Source organism: Sus scrofa, chromosome 6, assembly GCF_054392235.1.
Source record: "Sus scrofa isolate SSC_HxYL_T2T_F1_AM1 chromosome 6, Sscrofa_HxYL_maternal_Yorkshire_Landrace_v2.0, whole genome shotgun sequence".
NCBI lineage: Eukaryota > Metazoa > Chordata > Mammalia > Artiodactyla > Suidae > Sus > Sus scrofa.
In genome coordinates, this window is record NC_139388.1 from 107,365,013 (window position 1) to 107,382,972 (window position 17,960).

At 40.8% G+C, this 17,960-nt stretch overlaps 2 protein-coding genes across 37 annotated transcripts in view; one reads left to right on the forward strand and one right to left on the reverse strand.

Moving 5' to 3' along the window:
- DLGAP1 (DLG associated protein 1) overlaps nucleotides 1–17,960 on the forward strand; it is a 1,399,633-nt gene that overhangs the window by 1,078,014 nt on the left and 303,659 nt on the right. The window lies entirely within an intron of this gene.
- The window catches only part of LOC146402737 (uncharacterized), a 409,060-nt gene that overhangs the window by 153,395 nt on the left and 237,705 nt on the right, over nucleotides 1–17,960 (reverse strand). The window lies entirely within an intron of this gene.

Consider the following 17,960-nt stretch of genomic DNA (forward strand, 5'->3'; position numbering starts at 1 on the left):
TTTGCTATTTTATTTCTTCTCTAAATAATGGCTGGTACAACTGAAAGGGCTAAAAACTCCTTCCTGTATAGATGATAAGAGAACAGGTAGGACATCAGAAACCTACACATCTGTGCTCCAAGGGGCTTCATAAAACCTTTAATTGCCGGATGATCTAAGGTGCTTGCTAGGTGCCATGAGAGGATGTTGGGTGTCTGGTGGCTGAAATGTGATCCGTCGTTTTTCATGACAAGAATCCTGAATGCTGACTGTTCCTTTGCAAAATGATAATTTCTGGATGGTTGGGGGGGTTTGTGGATTTCCTCGTGGGATTTTTTTTTCCCCCTGTTGGTTGAATAAGACTCCACCAAAGATCACTAAAGAATTATTCATAACAAGCACGGACCCAGGATTGTTTTTCCAGAGAAGGTACAACTCTTTTTCAAAATTTTGTTCAAGCTTATGTCAGTCTTTGCCCGGTAGGCGTTTTCCATTCCCCAGCTGAGGTTTTCTTTCCTCTTGTTTTAGAACAATTTAGATTATGTTAAGTCAGTTTTTTAAAAGTACTTTATGTGAAATGTGTGACAGTGCTGAGCAATTCTGCTGGTGACTTTGGTTACTGTGTTGTTTCTTCACTGCTTAAAAAAAAAAATCAACCACATCGATGGTTTTATTTTCAATTTAAATTGCCTTAATAATCCAGCAAGAAGTGTCAGGATTCTTGAATGCGTTTGTTCTTTGGCTTGTATAATCATCTGCCAATTTTCCCCTGATCTTCTGCCTATTTTTCCTGGATGCCCCTCTTCGTTGATACAAAAATGAGGTTACTTCTGCCTGATCCTAACTTTGAATGTGCAATTGGTGATTCTGGTTAATTCTCTCTTGGATTCTCTGCAATCCTCACTGTTGTTCATATCCCAGTGTTGATGGGCTGGGGGGTGGGGTGGGGGGGTGGGAGACAACGGGCAAAACACTGTGAGAAAGTGAGAAAGCAGGGGTCCCGAAAGTCAGTGGTAGAAAAAGAAAGAGCGAATGGAAATAGGAAATCCTTCCTGAATGTTGATAAACTTTGTTATTCTTGGTCTGCGAAGTTATTATGCTAAAGACATTTTTCAGCAACATCAAAAAGTGCTTGGCTAGTCACAATCAAAGGTTTCATACCACAGCTTTCAGATCCCACAGAGTCCAGTCTACTAATGGAAGGTATAGCATTGATTAGCAGAATGAAAAACTAGCTTTGGGTCCCTTATTTCCTCTTTGTCCATTCTCTTTACAGCAGTTTGCTTGGTTGCAAATTAAATATAGGAGCCCAGGGTGAACATCTACCATCTGCAGAGATCATGGCTTTACACAACCAAACACAAACAGTGATTTTGAATGGGAGACCTCATTGGGAGTTTGTTTAAGGTTTTATAGGGGCCACTAAAACATGTATGCAATGTTGCCAGCTGGCTTTGACTTGGTGATTAGATTAGATATTTCACCATTTTGGTTTGAGGTTCAAAGGCAACAACCTCTCTTGGCAGATTATTGTGCTTTTGATGTGGAGTTGAATCATGGAGAAATTCCATCTCTCTAGTTCTAAACAGCTGAAATCAGAAACATCATATGGTTCAAACTACAGCACCTCTTAAGAATCAGATTTTTTTTTCCTGCCATTTGCCAGGATAGCTTGGTAGAGAAAAATAAAACAGCCTTTTCTGGTCAAATCAAGTTAATATTAATGAGATCCCCAAGGAGTTATTTGACCCTACTATAATTTATGGTACGGATTTGAAATTTTGAACCTGTGACTTTTCCTATTGAATAGAAATAACATGCATGTAAAGCTTCACATCAAGAGTTCATTTATCTGCTTCTCAAAACCATCTTGCTTCATCCCCCACCAGCAGGCTGTGTCCCATGTAACTGCCGTTGAGAATGCATTAGGACATAGGGAAAATTCTTCTTACTCTGTGTTTGTAAATGTATGTTAGTTTCAGTGCTTTAATAAATCCTCAGACTGAACCCACAGTAAGGGGGTGCCTTTTTTTTTTTCAGTTTTATTCTCTTTCAGCTCAGTCCTGTTGGTAGCTACAAGGTGAAAATAAAGAGCTAATTACTGTTGAACAATTAGCAAAGTAAAGAGGAAACAGTGTAAGGAGACACCATCATCTCACTCCTTTTACCTTGATCAACTTCTGCTATTTTTTTAACACTTTTATTTCTTGGGTAACACTCTTATGAACAAGGAAAGTCCTTTTTTGATTCTCTGATCTTTTAAGTTTAAGACTATATATGACTATCTTTTAAAATTTTTTCCCAGAGTTCCTGTTGTGGCTCAGTGGGTTAGCAACCCAACTAGTATCCATGAGGATGCAGGTTCCATCCCTGGCCTCACTCAGTGGGTTAAGGATCCAGCGTTACCATGAGCTGTAGTGTAGGTCGCAGACTCAGCTCAGATCCTGAGTTGCTGTGGCTGTGGCGTAGACCAGCAGCTGCAGCTCTGATTCAACCCCTAGCCTGGGAACTTCCAAGTGCCACAGGTTCGGCCCTAAAAAGAAGAAATAAACAATTTTTTTTCCTTTTGTTAAAGTTTAGCCGTACACCTGCCTTGTTTCCATTTCTAAAACAGAGATTCTAATTACCTTCACAACATGGGTTTTCTAGATGGGTAGATCTTTTCTTTCATGTACATTGCCTTTCTTGTGTGTCATTTGGAGCTTCTACTTATTGTTCTCACAGAAGTTAGAAACTTCCCACCAAATTCACAGAACTTTCTAGGAAGCAGAGCTGTGTGGCGTCTAGGGTTACCGTATGTTGTGTACATGTGTGTGGGTCCATCTATACATGTGACATCTGCACGACATTCTTGAGCCCATCCTTCTAAACTATGCATTTATCCATGTGCTTTCTTTGGTCTGATTCCTGACATCAGATCTACTTCAAAGGTTCTATTTCACAAAGTCTATGAAAGAAGAAAGACTATGAAGCGGGGACATGGGCTTTTCATGGATCCCACTACTCCTTACCCTGTTCCTACAGCGATTCTATTAAACCTCAGACCATCAGAATAAACTCGTTAGGGGATCCTTCTTCCCTGGTGTCCTTGCACACAAAGGGACATCCAACAACAGTGACACGAAATGAGTTCTGCTCCTCCCATTTTTTTAAACTACTATTAATTATATACTTGCATGATTGTCTAACACCTCCCTGATTTCACTGTCCAGGTCTCTAAGACTTTAAGGTGTATGATTAAAGAACTGTGCACTCATGTCGCAACAGAAGAAAGGGTGGGGGAAAAAACTGTAACTGCAATGTATACATCTAAGGATGACCTGACCCCCTTGCTGTACAGTGGGAAAAAAAAAAAAAAAAAAAAAAAGAACTGTGCAGCTTTCATTCCTCATTGGAAGGCCATCTGTCCACCTTCTCATTCACAAGCTCCTCCCTGCCAGGTGCACATAGCATCTTTCTGTCTACCTGTTTGTCACCTAATAATCCCCTTATGGAAGAATCCTTTGAGATGATTTAGTCCAACCCACTCTTTCTAAAAGTGGGGAAAATAAGCCCTAAGCAGATGCCTCAGTGGACACAGATCAGTCATCTCATCAGTAGCAGTGGAGACTAGCGCACTCACTGCCCAACTACAGCCTTGTTCTTTTTCCCATTACGTCTTTTCACATCTATGAAAATCTTTAAGGTTTTTACAAAAACTAGCTTAGCCTTTCTTACTCTCTTACTCCATCTATTTAAGGCAGTGGAGCCAAGACACAGAGAGGCTGGCGTTCCCATTGTGGCTCTGCAGTTAGGAGCCCGACTAGTATCCATGAGGATGCAGGTTCAATCCCTGGCCGCACTCAGTGGGTTAAGGATCTGGTGTTGCCGTGAGCTGTGGTTTAGGTCGCAGATGTGGCTCATATCTGGCTTTGCTGTGGCTATGGCATAGGCCAGCAACTGTAGCTCTAATTAGACCCCTAGCCTGGGAACCTCCATATGTCACAGGTGTGGTCCTGAAAAAAAAAAAAGACACAGGGAGGCAAAGAACTGATCTGAAAGTTAGATTTGAAGCATGGTTGTAGCTTAAAAGGTTTGCAAGAGATGAAGACAGTTGTGAGCTAAATAATTATCTGAGACTTGTAATTCTGTGGTTACCAAGGGCAAAGTAGTATTTTTAACTTCTAAATATAAGAAATGGGTATGTTTCTCTTGTTATTCCTAATGAGCCTTCCTGCATCCCAATGAGGATTTATTAGGAGGAAATCATGTACCAAAGGAAGACAAATGGAGCAGAACTTCTCCAAGTGTGGCTTTGTAATTTCTGGGCAGTAATCTCTGGTCACTACACTCAGAGTCCTGGGATTGGATTTTGAAGATGATGTGCCTCTTTCTGGCATCTTCCACTGTCCTGGCAGCCAACTCCTTTCACCTTGCTTTCCTAGGATAAAAATTGTTGACATAGCTGTAACCTTCCTTTCCAAAGCAGTGTGTGTGTGTGTGTGTGTGTGTGTGTGTGTGTGTGTGTGTGTGTGTGTCTAACATGTGACACATAGGAGAGAATATATTGGGGCAATGAAACCAAATACATTAAATCCGGGTAATTCTAGAAAATCTGAAAAAAATAGTGCATAGGAGACATCAAGGTCTATGGGTTGATCTCTTGGTCATTGCTTTTGAAATTCGAAATGAGGCAAGTGGAAAAAAGATCTGGCTGTGAAGTTGAAAATGCTATGTGGAGCATTGTTTAGTGTCATCCATATGAATAAAAATTAGCATAATAATATCACATTCATCTGCATATGTAGACTGCTATGTCTGTGTGGTTACTTATTCTATCATTGAATATTCAGGGCAAAGGTTCCTTAACTCTTGGGAGTGTCTATAAAATGAGGATTTGGGCATTAGCCCAAAAGATTTGCATTCTGTAGATCCAGGGTGATTCCGGGACCTAGATCATTCTAAGAGCCATACTTTAACCCAATGCTAAGGAACTGTCAGACTAAATTCACCACTGTATTTACTGAAGGGGGCAGTAGAGTCTAAGAGATGAAAATGCTTGGCTTTACTCTCACCTGACCTGCCACATGACTTTGGACATCCCTTTTGATACCTGCAAAATGGTCATAATGAGATGACTCTTTTGTTTGTTGAGATCTTAGAAAAATATTTAACTTCAAATTGGGGAAAGAAACAATTTAATATGAAATGTTCAGAATTTACAAATCCTCAGGCATGTACACACTTCACTGCTTCTTCATGTGTTTCATGTACTGCTTTTTCTTTTATATTCTGTTTGCTCTAACTTTGATGAAACCAAATATCTGACTCTGTGGGAAAAGATCACAAAGGGTCAATCTTTTGATAGCTCAGCCTCAGTGGGTCAGGTTTCCTCATGGCTCAGTATTTGCAATTGGAGCACAATTCTTCTGCCCCCACCCCCCAAGTTTCCTGTGTGTTTAGACAAATCTGCTTTTGTTTTCAGACCCTAAGTCTGTCAAGACCCTGCGGTCTTATTCCAGGCAGTCTTGGTAAGTCTACAGGGCAAGTATTCATCTGCAGCAGAAGCTCTATGTGCTTAGTTGGCACATGGGGCAAAGAAGCCTTGAGTCTACATTGCGATGAAGACCTATCGTCCGTCGCGGGAGGACAGTTTTCCTTTCCCACAGAGTCAGATATGCGGCTTGTCTATGAGGGGACTCTGTTCACTCGCCTTCTTTCTTGGTTCTCTGATGAGTGTTTCTACCAGGGCTTTCCACCGTGGCTGGCAGGAGACAATAGGCCTTTGTCCGACACTCTTTTTTCTCATGTCCATAGTCCCTGATCACTCCTCTCTATTCTCTGAAGCCAGCATCTTCACAGGCCACCTGCTAGGCCGGGTGGTGCTACAGACATCCGTCCAGCTGGTGGCCCCCAGCAGTAAATAGATATGGAGAGAGGCCCCATTAAAGTCCTTTAAAGCATCCCAACCACTTGCAAGACTCAGAGAATTCACCTTTTTTTCCCTCCTCCTCCTCTCCTCACTAGTACAAGTTTAGCTAGCTTTTTGGTAACTCAGAGGGTGTCAGTGAAAGTAACTGTCATTTGTTTGCAAATGAAACTTGAGCTTTCTGAAAATGATTCCCATGTAAAACCTTTCCCCCATCACACTCCTCCAGCCTTCTCGTTGATTTTAGATCGTTTCCTGTTCTCCCACCTCTTGGAAGTATTCCATAGCACGCCAAGCAGACACTTTTAGTCAAAAATGCCTATAAATAGCTGATTTTCCTGCGTGCTGCCTTCTCTCCAAGGCTTTCACAAAGGAGGTGAAACAAATCTACCAAAAACAAGAACTCTCTGTGAGGGCCAGGTGGTGACGTTTATGAAAAATCAGATCCATGGGCTGACAATTGTCATGTAGGTCGATTTGCCATATTTGACTTATGCAATCACTGCCCAGAAAAAGAAACATTTTATTTCATGCCAGATGATCTCATGAACTGAACAATCAATCAAAACTCTCATATGAGCTCTCATGCTTCTTCAAAAATATGTATTTTAACTTGCACACTGCCTTTTTTAAAAAAAAAAAAGTCTAAAAGCCAACTGTTATGCATTAGATTCCATTGGTAAATCTAGATAACCAATTCCTATAGCTATTCCTAAAAAAAAAAAATTTTTTAGATTTGTTTTACTGGGGATTAAATCTCAGATTTTTTAAAAAATTGTAAGTTGATTAGAATGTCGTACCAGTTTCTGCTGTACAGCAAAATGACCCAGGCATCATATGTATATATACATTCTTTTTCTCATATTATCTTCCATCATGCTCTATCCCAAGAGATTGGATATAGTTCCCTGTGCTATACAGTAGCATCTTATTGCTTATCCATTCTAAATGTAATAACTTGCATCTACCAATACCAAACTCCCAGCCCATCCCACTCCCTCCCCCTTCTCCTTTGGCAACCACAAGTCTATTCTCTATGTCTGTGAGTCTATTTCTGTTTTGTGGATTGGTTCATTTGAACCATATTTTAGATTCTATGTATAAGTGATATCATATGGTATTTGTCTTTCTCTTTCTGACTTACTTCTCTTAATATGAGAATCTCTAACTGCATTCACATTGCTGCAAATGGCATTATTTCATTCTTTTTTATGGCTGAGTAGTATTCCACATCTTCTTAATCCATTCAGCTGTGATGGGAAATTTGAAATGACTTCCTCATTTCTGCTCCAAACTGTCCTTGATAGAGCATTTACTGCCTGGCCCACTTTCTCTGTCTCCTATACCACCTATCATCGACACCCCAAATCTCCCAGTGGATTATGGAACCCCCTGGAACACTGCACCCAACTAGGCCATAATATTCGCCTTCACTGACCTCACTGAAATGGCCCTCATAAATCAGACGCATGATGTTAATTAAACTCTCTCCAATTTTCATCTCCCCTTCCCACCCCCCAGGCCCTACTGAACAAAGGAGAATTGGGTTTAGCTATTTTATCATAGGATTTCAAATGGGAAACTGCCCACACCATGCTTAACAGATGAGGAAGCTGAAGCCTGGAGATGAACTGGCATTCCCGAGGTTCCTTGGTTGTAGAGAGGGTGAGATGTCTTCCTCACTTTCTCTTCCCCCATCTGTTAGTGATGCTCAGTCACGGAGCACGAGACAGTCATGTATCTTGGGGTTCTGAATACTCAAGCAGTTCTGCCACCAGCCCACTCCCTACTTTTTCCACTCTGGGCATTGTGGTTTAGTCTATGCACTTTCTAGAAAGTGTGTCTCATTAAGGCTTTCCTCTTTGTGAACTGATTGTGTAGTGAACACAAGCATGGAAAATAACTTCAAAGGACAGTTGGCCCAGCGCTTTAACATTTTCTCAACCATGAAATCCCTTGTTCACATAAAGTAGAATATGTAAAACATAGAGCAGTTCCCCCTCTGTATCCATGGGTTCCACAAATGTAAACGAGTAGAAAATAAATAAATTGAAGAAAATTCCAAAGAGGCAATTTGAATTTGCTGTGTGCCAGCAACTATTTACATAGCATTCCCATTGTATTTACAACTATTTACAGAGCATTTACACTGTATTAGGTATCACAGATAATCTAGAGATGATTTAAAGTACACAAGGATGTGGGCAGACTGTTTATTTTTTTATTTTTTCTTTATGGCTGTAGTCACATCTTATGGAAGCTTCTGGGCCAGGGATCGAATCTGAGTTGCAGCTGCGACCTACAGCGATTGCTGCATCTTTAACCCACTGTGCCAGGCCAGGAATTGAACTGGTGCCACCATAGAAACAAGCCAGATCATTAACCCACTGCGCCACAGTGGGAACTCCTGTGCATAGGCTATATGCAAACATTATACCATTTTATATAAGGGACCTGAGCACCCCTGGATACCAAGAGCAGTACTCGCATTGAAGCAAGACTAGGGGAATTCAAATCCAAATTCCCTTCCTTGCATCCAAGTTTCTCTAAAAGGGGGGGGGGGGCAAACACAGTTTGAAACCTGTTACCCATTCTTTTCCCATTAAGTATATCTACACTAAGGAAGAGCTTAACGAAGGGAGGGAGGAGACACATGGATGGGAGGGAACAGGATGGGGAGGAGGAGAGGATTCTATACCTACTTGATAAACCAGCTCTTGATGAATCAGAAAACCCTGATAATGTACAAAACAAGTTAGGTGACTGTCCCAAGCTTGGTAAACTTATTTGGCAGTTCTCCCAGGCTGCCCCGTCTTCATGAAGATGACTACCAATCACGGGTCGCCTAGAGTTCCTGACTGGCTCACACTAGAAAAGCACTCCTTGGCTTGAACGGACAAATTTTGTCATCCTCCTTCCTTTTCCAAAGCTGGGACTGACTTTCCTAGGAACAGACAAGCCCTTTAATTCCCAGGTTAGCACTCCACCCGTACACCACACCAAACATTTCTCATCTTCATCACGTACTGTGTGCACCTCTGTGAAATAATAAGCCAGTGATGAAGGAGGACAAAAATGGGAGAAAAACAAGGAGCATTATCCTTTATTGAGAAAGTCCGAGAGGCCTGTGCTTAACATACATTGTCCTTACTTCTGAAACTTACTGGGGTAGCTCTTCACACCCTCATTTTATGCAAAATGGGAGTAGTTCATTTGCTCCAGATTATACTCTTGGTGAATGACAAAAAGGAGATTTCAACCCTGATTTGTCTGTTTGTAAAAATCTGTTCACTTTCCCCCACTCCATGCTGCCTCTGCTTGGTAAATATTCCCTTCGATCTTTTCCTGAAGGATTGTTTCTCAATGAGAATTTATTTTACTAACAGTTCTTTAAATGATTGATTATGGTTGAAAAACAGATTCTACCTCTATGATTAGGTATAAAGCTAAGTCTAGTTTGGAAAGTGGCTGTGTACCAAAGTAACATATGAGAATCATTTGCCAAGTCAGATGTGCAATATTAAATTGAAGTAAAAATATCTCATAAAACTGGAAAATCTTTCTCAAGCTATGAAAGAACCATCGCTCAAAGCTATTTTCCTTTTTTTTTTTTTTCCTTCAATGAGAAACAATACTATTTGTCCCTTGAGACTGCCAACCTGATTGTAGTTATAATAATTGTTCAAAAACTCTAAGGTTATACCCCAGTAAGGAATGTCTGCCCATTTATTATCTTCTGTTGGATTAATCTGGGATGTTTTCTTTTAAAGATGTAGTTTAACTAAAATGATGTGGAAATAAACTAGAAATCCCCAAACCCAATTTCTCTATAAGTCAGTGTGACCTTACATTATTTTTTCCTTTGGGTAGACCAGATGGTTATCTCTCAGGCATACAGTGAGCCAGAATTCTGCTTGATGCATGAGTTCCATGTATTCCAAATTCTTAACTAAATATTTAAGAAGTTCACAAATTTTACTATTTGTAAAATTACTGCTGGTCCAAAGGAAAAGATATGTTCCCCTAAAGGTTGGCCTTTAGAATGCTTGTTAATGACCTATATAAGATGACTGAATTAAGTGAGCAATACAATACCTGGTACAGAGTATACATGTATGTCAGCTTAGAAAGGGCTATATATATCCAATCAATAATACTATTATGGAATGTTATTTGAGTTTAAACTAAATTTCTATAATCAATAAAAATACAGAATGGTCAGGTTTTTAAAATCCATCAGGATAAAAGGTGCCATACTCAGTTATGAACTTGGAAGCAGTCACATCCTGCTTCTCAACTCATTTTGGATTTTTCCTCAGGTATAGGTAGCTCAGAGAATTTATTCTAGCCAGCGTTTATCTAATGTCCTCACATCTTTGTTTAAGCTCAGATGAAGTTCTTAGCAACAGATATAGTTTTAATATTTCCACAGCCTCCACTTTTTCTTGGTTCAGTATTTTATAAAATATCCCTAGGTATAAGAATGAAACGTTATTTACTTAACATTTGTAATAACATTTGTAAATAACTAGGACATAAAAGAATTCACTAGAATTAAGCCAGGCCAATTTAATCTCATTAATGCTTTTGAACAATTGGATTAATAAATGAATAGAATGTCATATTGTATTTCTTAGATTTAACCAGCACTGATTCCACCCAACTACATAATACGTGGTCCCTTTTGCATTATCTAGATCATGAGTGTAATGAAAAATTCTGTTAAAAAGTTTACGAGGACAGCCATTCTCAACAAGTCTTTCATTCAATCAAAACTTATTTAGCACCTATTTGACCCAGAATGAGTTCTGGAAGAGGTGACTAGATAAATTGGGAAAGGGAAAGACCATTGTGGGGAAACAAACAGAACAGATGGGCCAGGTGACCACCCAGCTGGTGAGAGTAAGTCAATGGAGGACAGGATTGAGTCTCTAGTTGACAAGATGATATGGAATTCTTTTTCTAAAATGCTCAAGTTTGCCAAAGATGGAGGATGTGGTCTAGCCTGAGGGCCAAGCCCATGCAATTTAACTCTCTGGGCAGCATCTCTAGGGAAAAGCAATGGTGTGAGGATGAGAAAGAGCAGGGACAACAATCCATACGGGTATGGGAGGCATCAGGCAACAATGGGCTGAACCCAACAGCCACACTTCTGGTCCCAGAGGCAGTGAGGCTGTCCAGGCCCTAAAGAAGAAATCTGGGTGGACAGTGAGCATCACTGGGGTGAAAGCACCCTTGCATTCACGCAGCATCATATGCTCAGCAGCCTGTCAACAGGGTGGGATCACCTAGATTCTGTGGGTGGCAGCACCACCCTATGTACCCAGAGAATTGAGATGCAGTTGGGGCTGCCACAGGAGACCTATAATTTCAATGGGATGAGACAAACAGAGGGAGAGCAAATTGGGAGATCACATCAGGGAATAATGAATGGGTTTATCACACCAAACCCTGGCTGTAGCGCCAGCTGATACACCTGAGGAGGCAACTGGTAGATTAGGAAGACTTTTTCTCCTTACTTGCATCCCAAATAAGGTGAGGAGCTTCTGGTTATTGAAAATGTGTAACAAGAGGCTAGCTGAACATGTCAGGGGCAAAGCAAAGGAAGTTTCCCTATTTGGGGAAATGAGGGCAGGTGGCCCCTAGGGTTCCTTTCAAATCAAATAGTCTAGATCTGTGCTGCCCAGTATGGCAGCTACCAGCCACATGTGACTTTTTACATTTACACTAATTAAACTTAAATAAAAAGTTCAGCCCCTCAGCCACCATGGCCACATTTCTAGTGCTCTGTAGTCATGTATGGCTTGTGGCTACCATACTGGACAACCCAGATATAAAACATGTCCATCACTGTGGAAAGTTCTATTGTGCTGCTTCATTCTAGTTGTTTCTTGTCTATTTTAATACATTGAGTTCTACTAGATTTGGGCTTTGCCCCAAGAAGGTAACATCCTGTTGTGATGTCTGCATGCTTAGAGGTGTCAGAACCAGCTGGAACTTTCCCATGTGCCCAGGTGGGAGTGAAGGCTCCCTATTCCTGCACATGCTCACAACCTGGCATCACCACTCTTTCCTTCTAGTTCTTCCTTTGCAAAAGCACCTCTCAGACTTACTGTGAAGGGTAAATGCCATAAAGTACCTAGTGGTCAAGAAGCACAACCAACTTTTGATTAGAAACACAAAGACCAGCCTAGGATTGTGCCCAGATCCTCACCCAACATTTATTAGCGCCTGCTGTGCATTTACACATCGTGACGGCCAATGACGCACAGGGTTTCCCCTGGATCTTAACATCTGCCCTTGTGCTGGCCTCTCCAGGAGCCTACTCTTCTCCTGCTCTGCATTTTCTACCCGACTTGCCATGAGCCTGCCAGGCAGTACCCAGTATAACACTTCCAATCACAGTCTGAGCTTCAGGCGAAAGCTCTCTCTCGGTCATTAACCCTCATCTAGGATTTTCCACCTGTTTATGAAAGAGCACTGTCAAGCTTTTCTCCTACTCACATTGATTCATAAAGTACAATGTTGTGGCACCCCTGGGAGCTGCGTCTGGAAGCCACTGGACTCAGAAGTTGGCGATGTACAGTAATACCTGCTACTCACACAGCTGGTATCAATCAGACAGCCCCCTCCCCCACAAACAGGTACAGTCTGCACGTTACCTGAGGCACTCTGGCCTCCCTCACATTCTCCTGCTTTTGACCAAAGGGCTAGGGCTTTCTAGAGAGGTCCTTGGAGGATTCACTATGGCTTATTTGGGGCAGTGTTTACTTTAGCCCTCTTCACTGAGAAAAGTGTGCCTCCCACCTTCCCAATGCCCATGAAAAAATTATGTACTGATGGATGGGGGTTAAAGGCAGACTTAGCACACCAATGTGAACTCTAAATAGAATCACTTGTTTGGACAAGAGGCAGTAAATAGTCTCAGGGAATAATAATCTGCATGTCATCTGCTAAGTAGTCTTCTGTTTTAAGAGAACTGGTATTACCAAAAACATGCTGTCTGGCCACATTTGTTTATTTACCAAACTTCAAAAGCTGTATTTTCTCACACTGTTCTCCAAAACCAAGTCTTCTTTGGCCAACTTTGAGGCTTGGAAAGAGACTGCTTCAGCCCTGCAAGCCAGAAAAAACGCCATTGGTGGCAGGCCAGTTGGAAAGCTTACTTTCCAGAAAAGGCCTTTCTAGAAAGATTTACTAAGGCAGGACTCCCAAATGCAGACACTCAGAGGAAGAGGGTTTCTAGGATCTGGACATTTCAGAAGATTACTTATAGCGCAGGGGCTGCCTGGAAACAGAACTTACAAGTTTGCACATCTGACTGACTTCTGAAGTCATGCTGCCCTGAGAAGAGTGTTTGGTGAGGTGGAGGACTAGGTCAGGGCTTAAGAAGAGCTCAAATGCAGGAAGGCAGGACAAATCCATCCACCTCATTCAAATGCTCTTACTCTGCAACTGTGGACAGGTCAGGGGTATAAGAATGGATCCTGGGGGGGTCAAAGAACACCTGAACTTAAATAAAAATTAAAGAGGGGTGGGTGTTTATGTGCATCCTGCTCTGGAGAAAAGTCCTTAGCTTTTAGCATGTCCCCCAAAGAGATAAAGAGCCACAAACAAGTTTAAATTATGATATCCTTAAAATTAGGTAGATTTTTCCTCAAAAATTTAAAATTGATGACTTCCCTTCCTTCTGATAACATTTCATTAGAAAAGCCTTTTGGGTTACAACTTTAGAATACTTTGAGGAATGTGCAAAAGAGTTATTATTATGGGCACACATTACCTGAAGTAAGTGGATCCTATGTTGGAACTTGGCAGTGCTAGTACAAAGCATGTCATAGGATTTATTGTAAAGGATCTTTTCCTGAGCGATCAAGTAACAGAAAGTGAGCACCTGCTGTGTACAAGGGTTGAGGCTGAGGGGAGAGGGGAATTTGTAAAACAGCTCCTACTCTCAGAGAGTTTGTAGTCTAGTGGGACACTGGCTAGTTAGATAAATACAATACAAGGCAGAGTAAGAAGCCATATAAAGATACCTGAACAAAGAATACAGAGGTTTATAGGAAGAAGAATTCCAACCTGGGGTTAAGTAAAGGAAGGATGGAGGAGAAGCAAGGTTTCCCCATCTGAAATGCTGTATCTCTGAAGCTTTGGTAGTGCTTCTATGGAAGCATATTGGTAAGGATTTCTCTTAGCTTTTTCCTATTTTTTACTAATCTCTCAGTAATTTTGCTCTGCATATCCCACACCTAACTTAATGCCTAACAAATACCATTTATGTGTGGATGGATAGATAAATGGATGGACAAATGAGTGGATGGGTGGGTGGATGGATGGATAGACAGATGGATGGATGGATGGATGGGTGGGTGGATGGATGGATGGATGGATATATGGATGGATGGATGGGTGTGTGGTTGGATGAACAGGTGAATGAATGGATGGATAGATGGATGCACCACAGGCAGGAGAGATGGAAGGCACAAGACAGGGAGAGAAGAGGAAATAGAATTCACAACATCATAGTAATTATCTCAGCAGCTGGCTCAGTTCAGAGTCTTGTGGGAGAGCAATGGGAGAAGTATTTAGAAAGGTGGACATTTCCATGGGTGGAAGTCTAGGCACAGCCTGGCTCACCTGAGTAGTGTGCTTAAGGCCTTCCAAAGCTGAAATAAAGGTATCGGCTGGGCTGGGCTCTAATCTGCAGGCTCTGGGGGAAATTCTGCTTCCAAACGAATTTAGGCAAATGGCAAAATGTGTTTCCTTGAAGCTGTATAACTGAGGTCCTTTCATCTGCAAACTAACAAATGTCATGTTGAATCTTTAATCATGCATGATTTCTTTTTCTGCCACATCTCTCTGACTTCCTCTTCTGCCCTCAGCCAGGTGGAAACGCTTCTTTTATTCTTTATTATGGTATCATATAGTAACACAGAGCTCTTCTTCTAAGGGCTAATGTGATTACAATGGGTCCACCTGGGTTAATCTAGTATAAACCACCTATTTTAAGATCACCCATTAGTAACTTGACTGACATCTGCAAAGTCCCTTTTGCCATGAAACAGAACTTCTTCTATGGGTGTGACACCAGGGGGTCATGGGAGCCAAAATTCCATACCACAATAGTTAACAACAGAGTCCACATAAATAGCAAATTACTGAGTAGGTCACCCTCACTGACAGCCATGCCATTCAAAGTCCATGAAGTTGGTTCTAGGAAGAGCCAGTGTAGCTTTGGAGCCCGAGAGCTGTGTTCAAAGCCTGTGTTTTACTGACTAGGCAACTTTGAGTGATCTATTTAACCCCTCTCTGCTTTGGTCTCTCCTTTGCAATAATGAGATAATAAATATTTAACCCCTCTCTGCTTTGGTCTCTCCTTTGCAATAATGAGATAATAACAATCTCTATCACATAGGGAGCTTGAGAGGATTAAATGGGTTAATGTAATGTAAAAGGTGTGGAACAATGCTATTATTGTTATTAATCCTAAAACCATGTAGCAACATGACCTGAAACAAGCAGATTTAAGCATCGTTGCAGAAGTTACTATTAGAGAACACAATGTCACATACCAGGCTTTTGATGAAATGAAATCCTACAGCATCTGTACTAGTATCCTATCGCTGCTATAACAAGTAACCAGAGTCTAGTGGCTTAAAACACAAATTTATTATCCTATGGTTCTGGGAATCTGAAGTGTGAAATGGGTCTCACTGCACTAAAATTCTAATATCAGCAGGGCTCTAGGGGATAATCTATTTTCTTGCCAATTTTCCAGCTTCTAGAGGCTGTCTATATTCTTTAATGCCCGGCTCCTTCCACCAACTTCAAAGCTAGCAATTGCATCACCCTGATCTCTGTTTCTGTGGTTATATCTTCTTTTCCGACTTTCCTCTTTCACTTATAAAGACCCCTGAAATCACACTGGGCTCATCTAGATAATCTAGGATAATCTCCCCATCTCAAAATCATTAATCACATCTGCAAAGTCCCTTTTGCTGTGTAAGGGCACATATTTACAGTTTCCATGGATTAATACATGGGCATCTTTGTGGAGCTATTATTCCACCTACCACAGAATCTACCACCTGATATGTGATGGATTTTTCTAAACCTAATCATTTTTGAACTTTGTATGAAAAGTGAAACCATCCACATCCAGAGGATGTCAGCTAAATTAGATCACTATATATGCAAGTGTTTCTGGATACCTCTTTCATGTGAAAGTCAGATAAAAGGCCATCAATTTCTTTGTTAGGTTTTAAACCATTTCAATATTTTGACTATCTAAACTACGTTAGTCTATTTTAAGCCATATTAAACTATTGGGTCTGGATGCCTCTTTGCTTATGAATTATGTATTTGCTGCTTTTTTATTAAGAATGTTTATTACTCACCTAATTTTACACTAAAATGGCAATTGTTTATTATCACTTGAATAATTTAAATATTCTGAAGATACACTTGAAAATGTATGTAAATATAAATACATACATTTTACATATTTGTAATTAATGTGTTCCATATGCTTTTGCCATTTGTTCTACATAATGCAATGGTTTTTTGTTTTTGTTTTTGTTTTTTTGTCTTTTTGTCTTTTTAGGGCCACACCCACGGCATATGGAGGTTCCCAGGCTAAAGGTCTAATCGGAGCTGTAGCCACCGACCCACATCAGAGCCACAGCGACACGGGATCTGAGCCACATCTGCGACCTACACCACAGCTCATGGCAATGCCAAATCCTTAACCCACTGAGCGAGGCCAGGGCTCAAACCCGCAACCTCATGGTTCCTAGTCGGATTTGCTAACCACTGAGCAACAATGGGAACTCCATGCAGTGTTTAATTCAAACAGTTGTGAGCACTAACTACCTGTCAGGCACTCTACGAAAGACTGGAAATACAAAGTTGAAAAACACAACTCCTGTCCTCAAAGATTTCTCACTATAGTGCAAGGGAGGAGGGGTACTGATGAAATGAATTTTTTAAAAGGAAAAAACATGTGTAAAATATATAGAATTGCCTAGACTTGGAGACTGAATGACTTGGTTCTCAGGAAAGAGAAGAGTAGAAATGATAGTCAACTCTTGGTTTGAAAAATTAGGTACATGTCAGTACCTCTAATGGGAGAAAAAATAAGTTGGGATGGAGATGATGTCTTGATTCTAACGTGCCTATAGAATATCCAGTTGAAGATGTCCCATAAGCAAGTCTTCCCTCATTTGAATACTGTTTAGGAGGGTATTACAACAATTCAGGCAAGAGATGATTGTGGTTCTGACTAAGCTAGAAGCAATAAGATGGAGAGAAGGCAAGGTATCTTTCTACCATATCTTAAAGGTGCCAGTTTGGTCAAAAGTCCTCAGGTGAGGAAGATAGAGAAGTGAAGGCAGCTGAATTCATGAGTCTAGAGTTAAGGAAGATGTCTGGAGAAAGGTTGGCTGGGAGTTATCACCTAGAAGGTGTGAGGGAAGTTTGAAGACGAATGAAGCCACATTGGGAAATATGTAAGAAGATGAGAAAGCACAGACCACTTTCCTGGGCTACATAGACATTAAAGCACAGACAGGAAGCAAAGGAAAACAATGCTAAAGAGCTGGAAAGGTAGAAAGATGGAAAGAAAATCAAAACAGCATGGAAGCAAAGGGGAAGAGAATTTCAATAGGAAAAGTTAAACAAGGTCAGCTACCAAAGAGGGGTCTTGAGAGACATGGAATGAAAAGCCTATCAATAAATCTGGCAATTAAGAAGTAACTATTGACTGGGAGTTTGGGGTTAGTAATGCAAACTAATACATTTAGAATGGATAAGCAATGAAGTCCTACTGTACAGCACAGGGAACTATATCCAATCTCTTGGGATAAACCATAATGGAAAATGGTCTCTTAAAATAGAACATGATAGGGGATGATATGAGAAAATATGAGAAAAAGAATGTCTGCATGTACATTGCATGAAATATATATACATGTGTCTATGTGTACACATGCATGTATGTGTGTGTGTGTGTGTGTGTGTGTATATATATATGAATGTCACTTTGCCGTGCAACAGAAATTGGCACAACACTGTA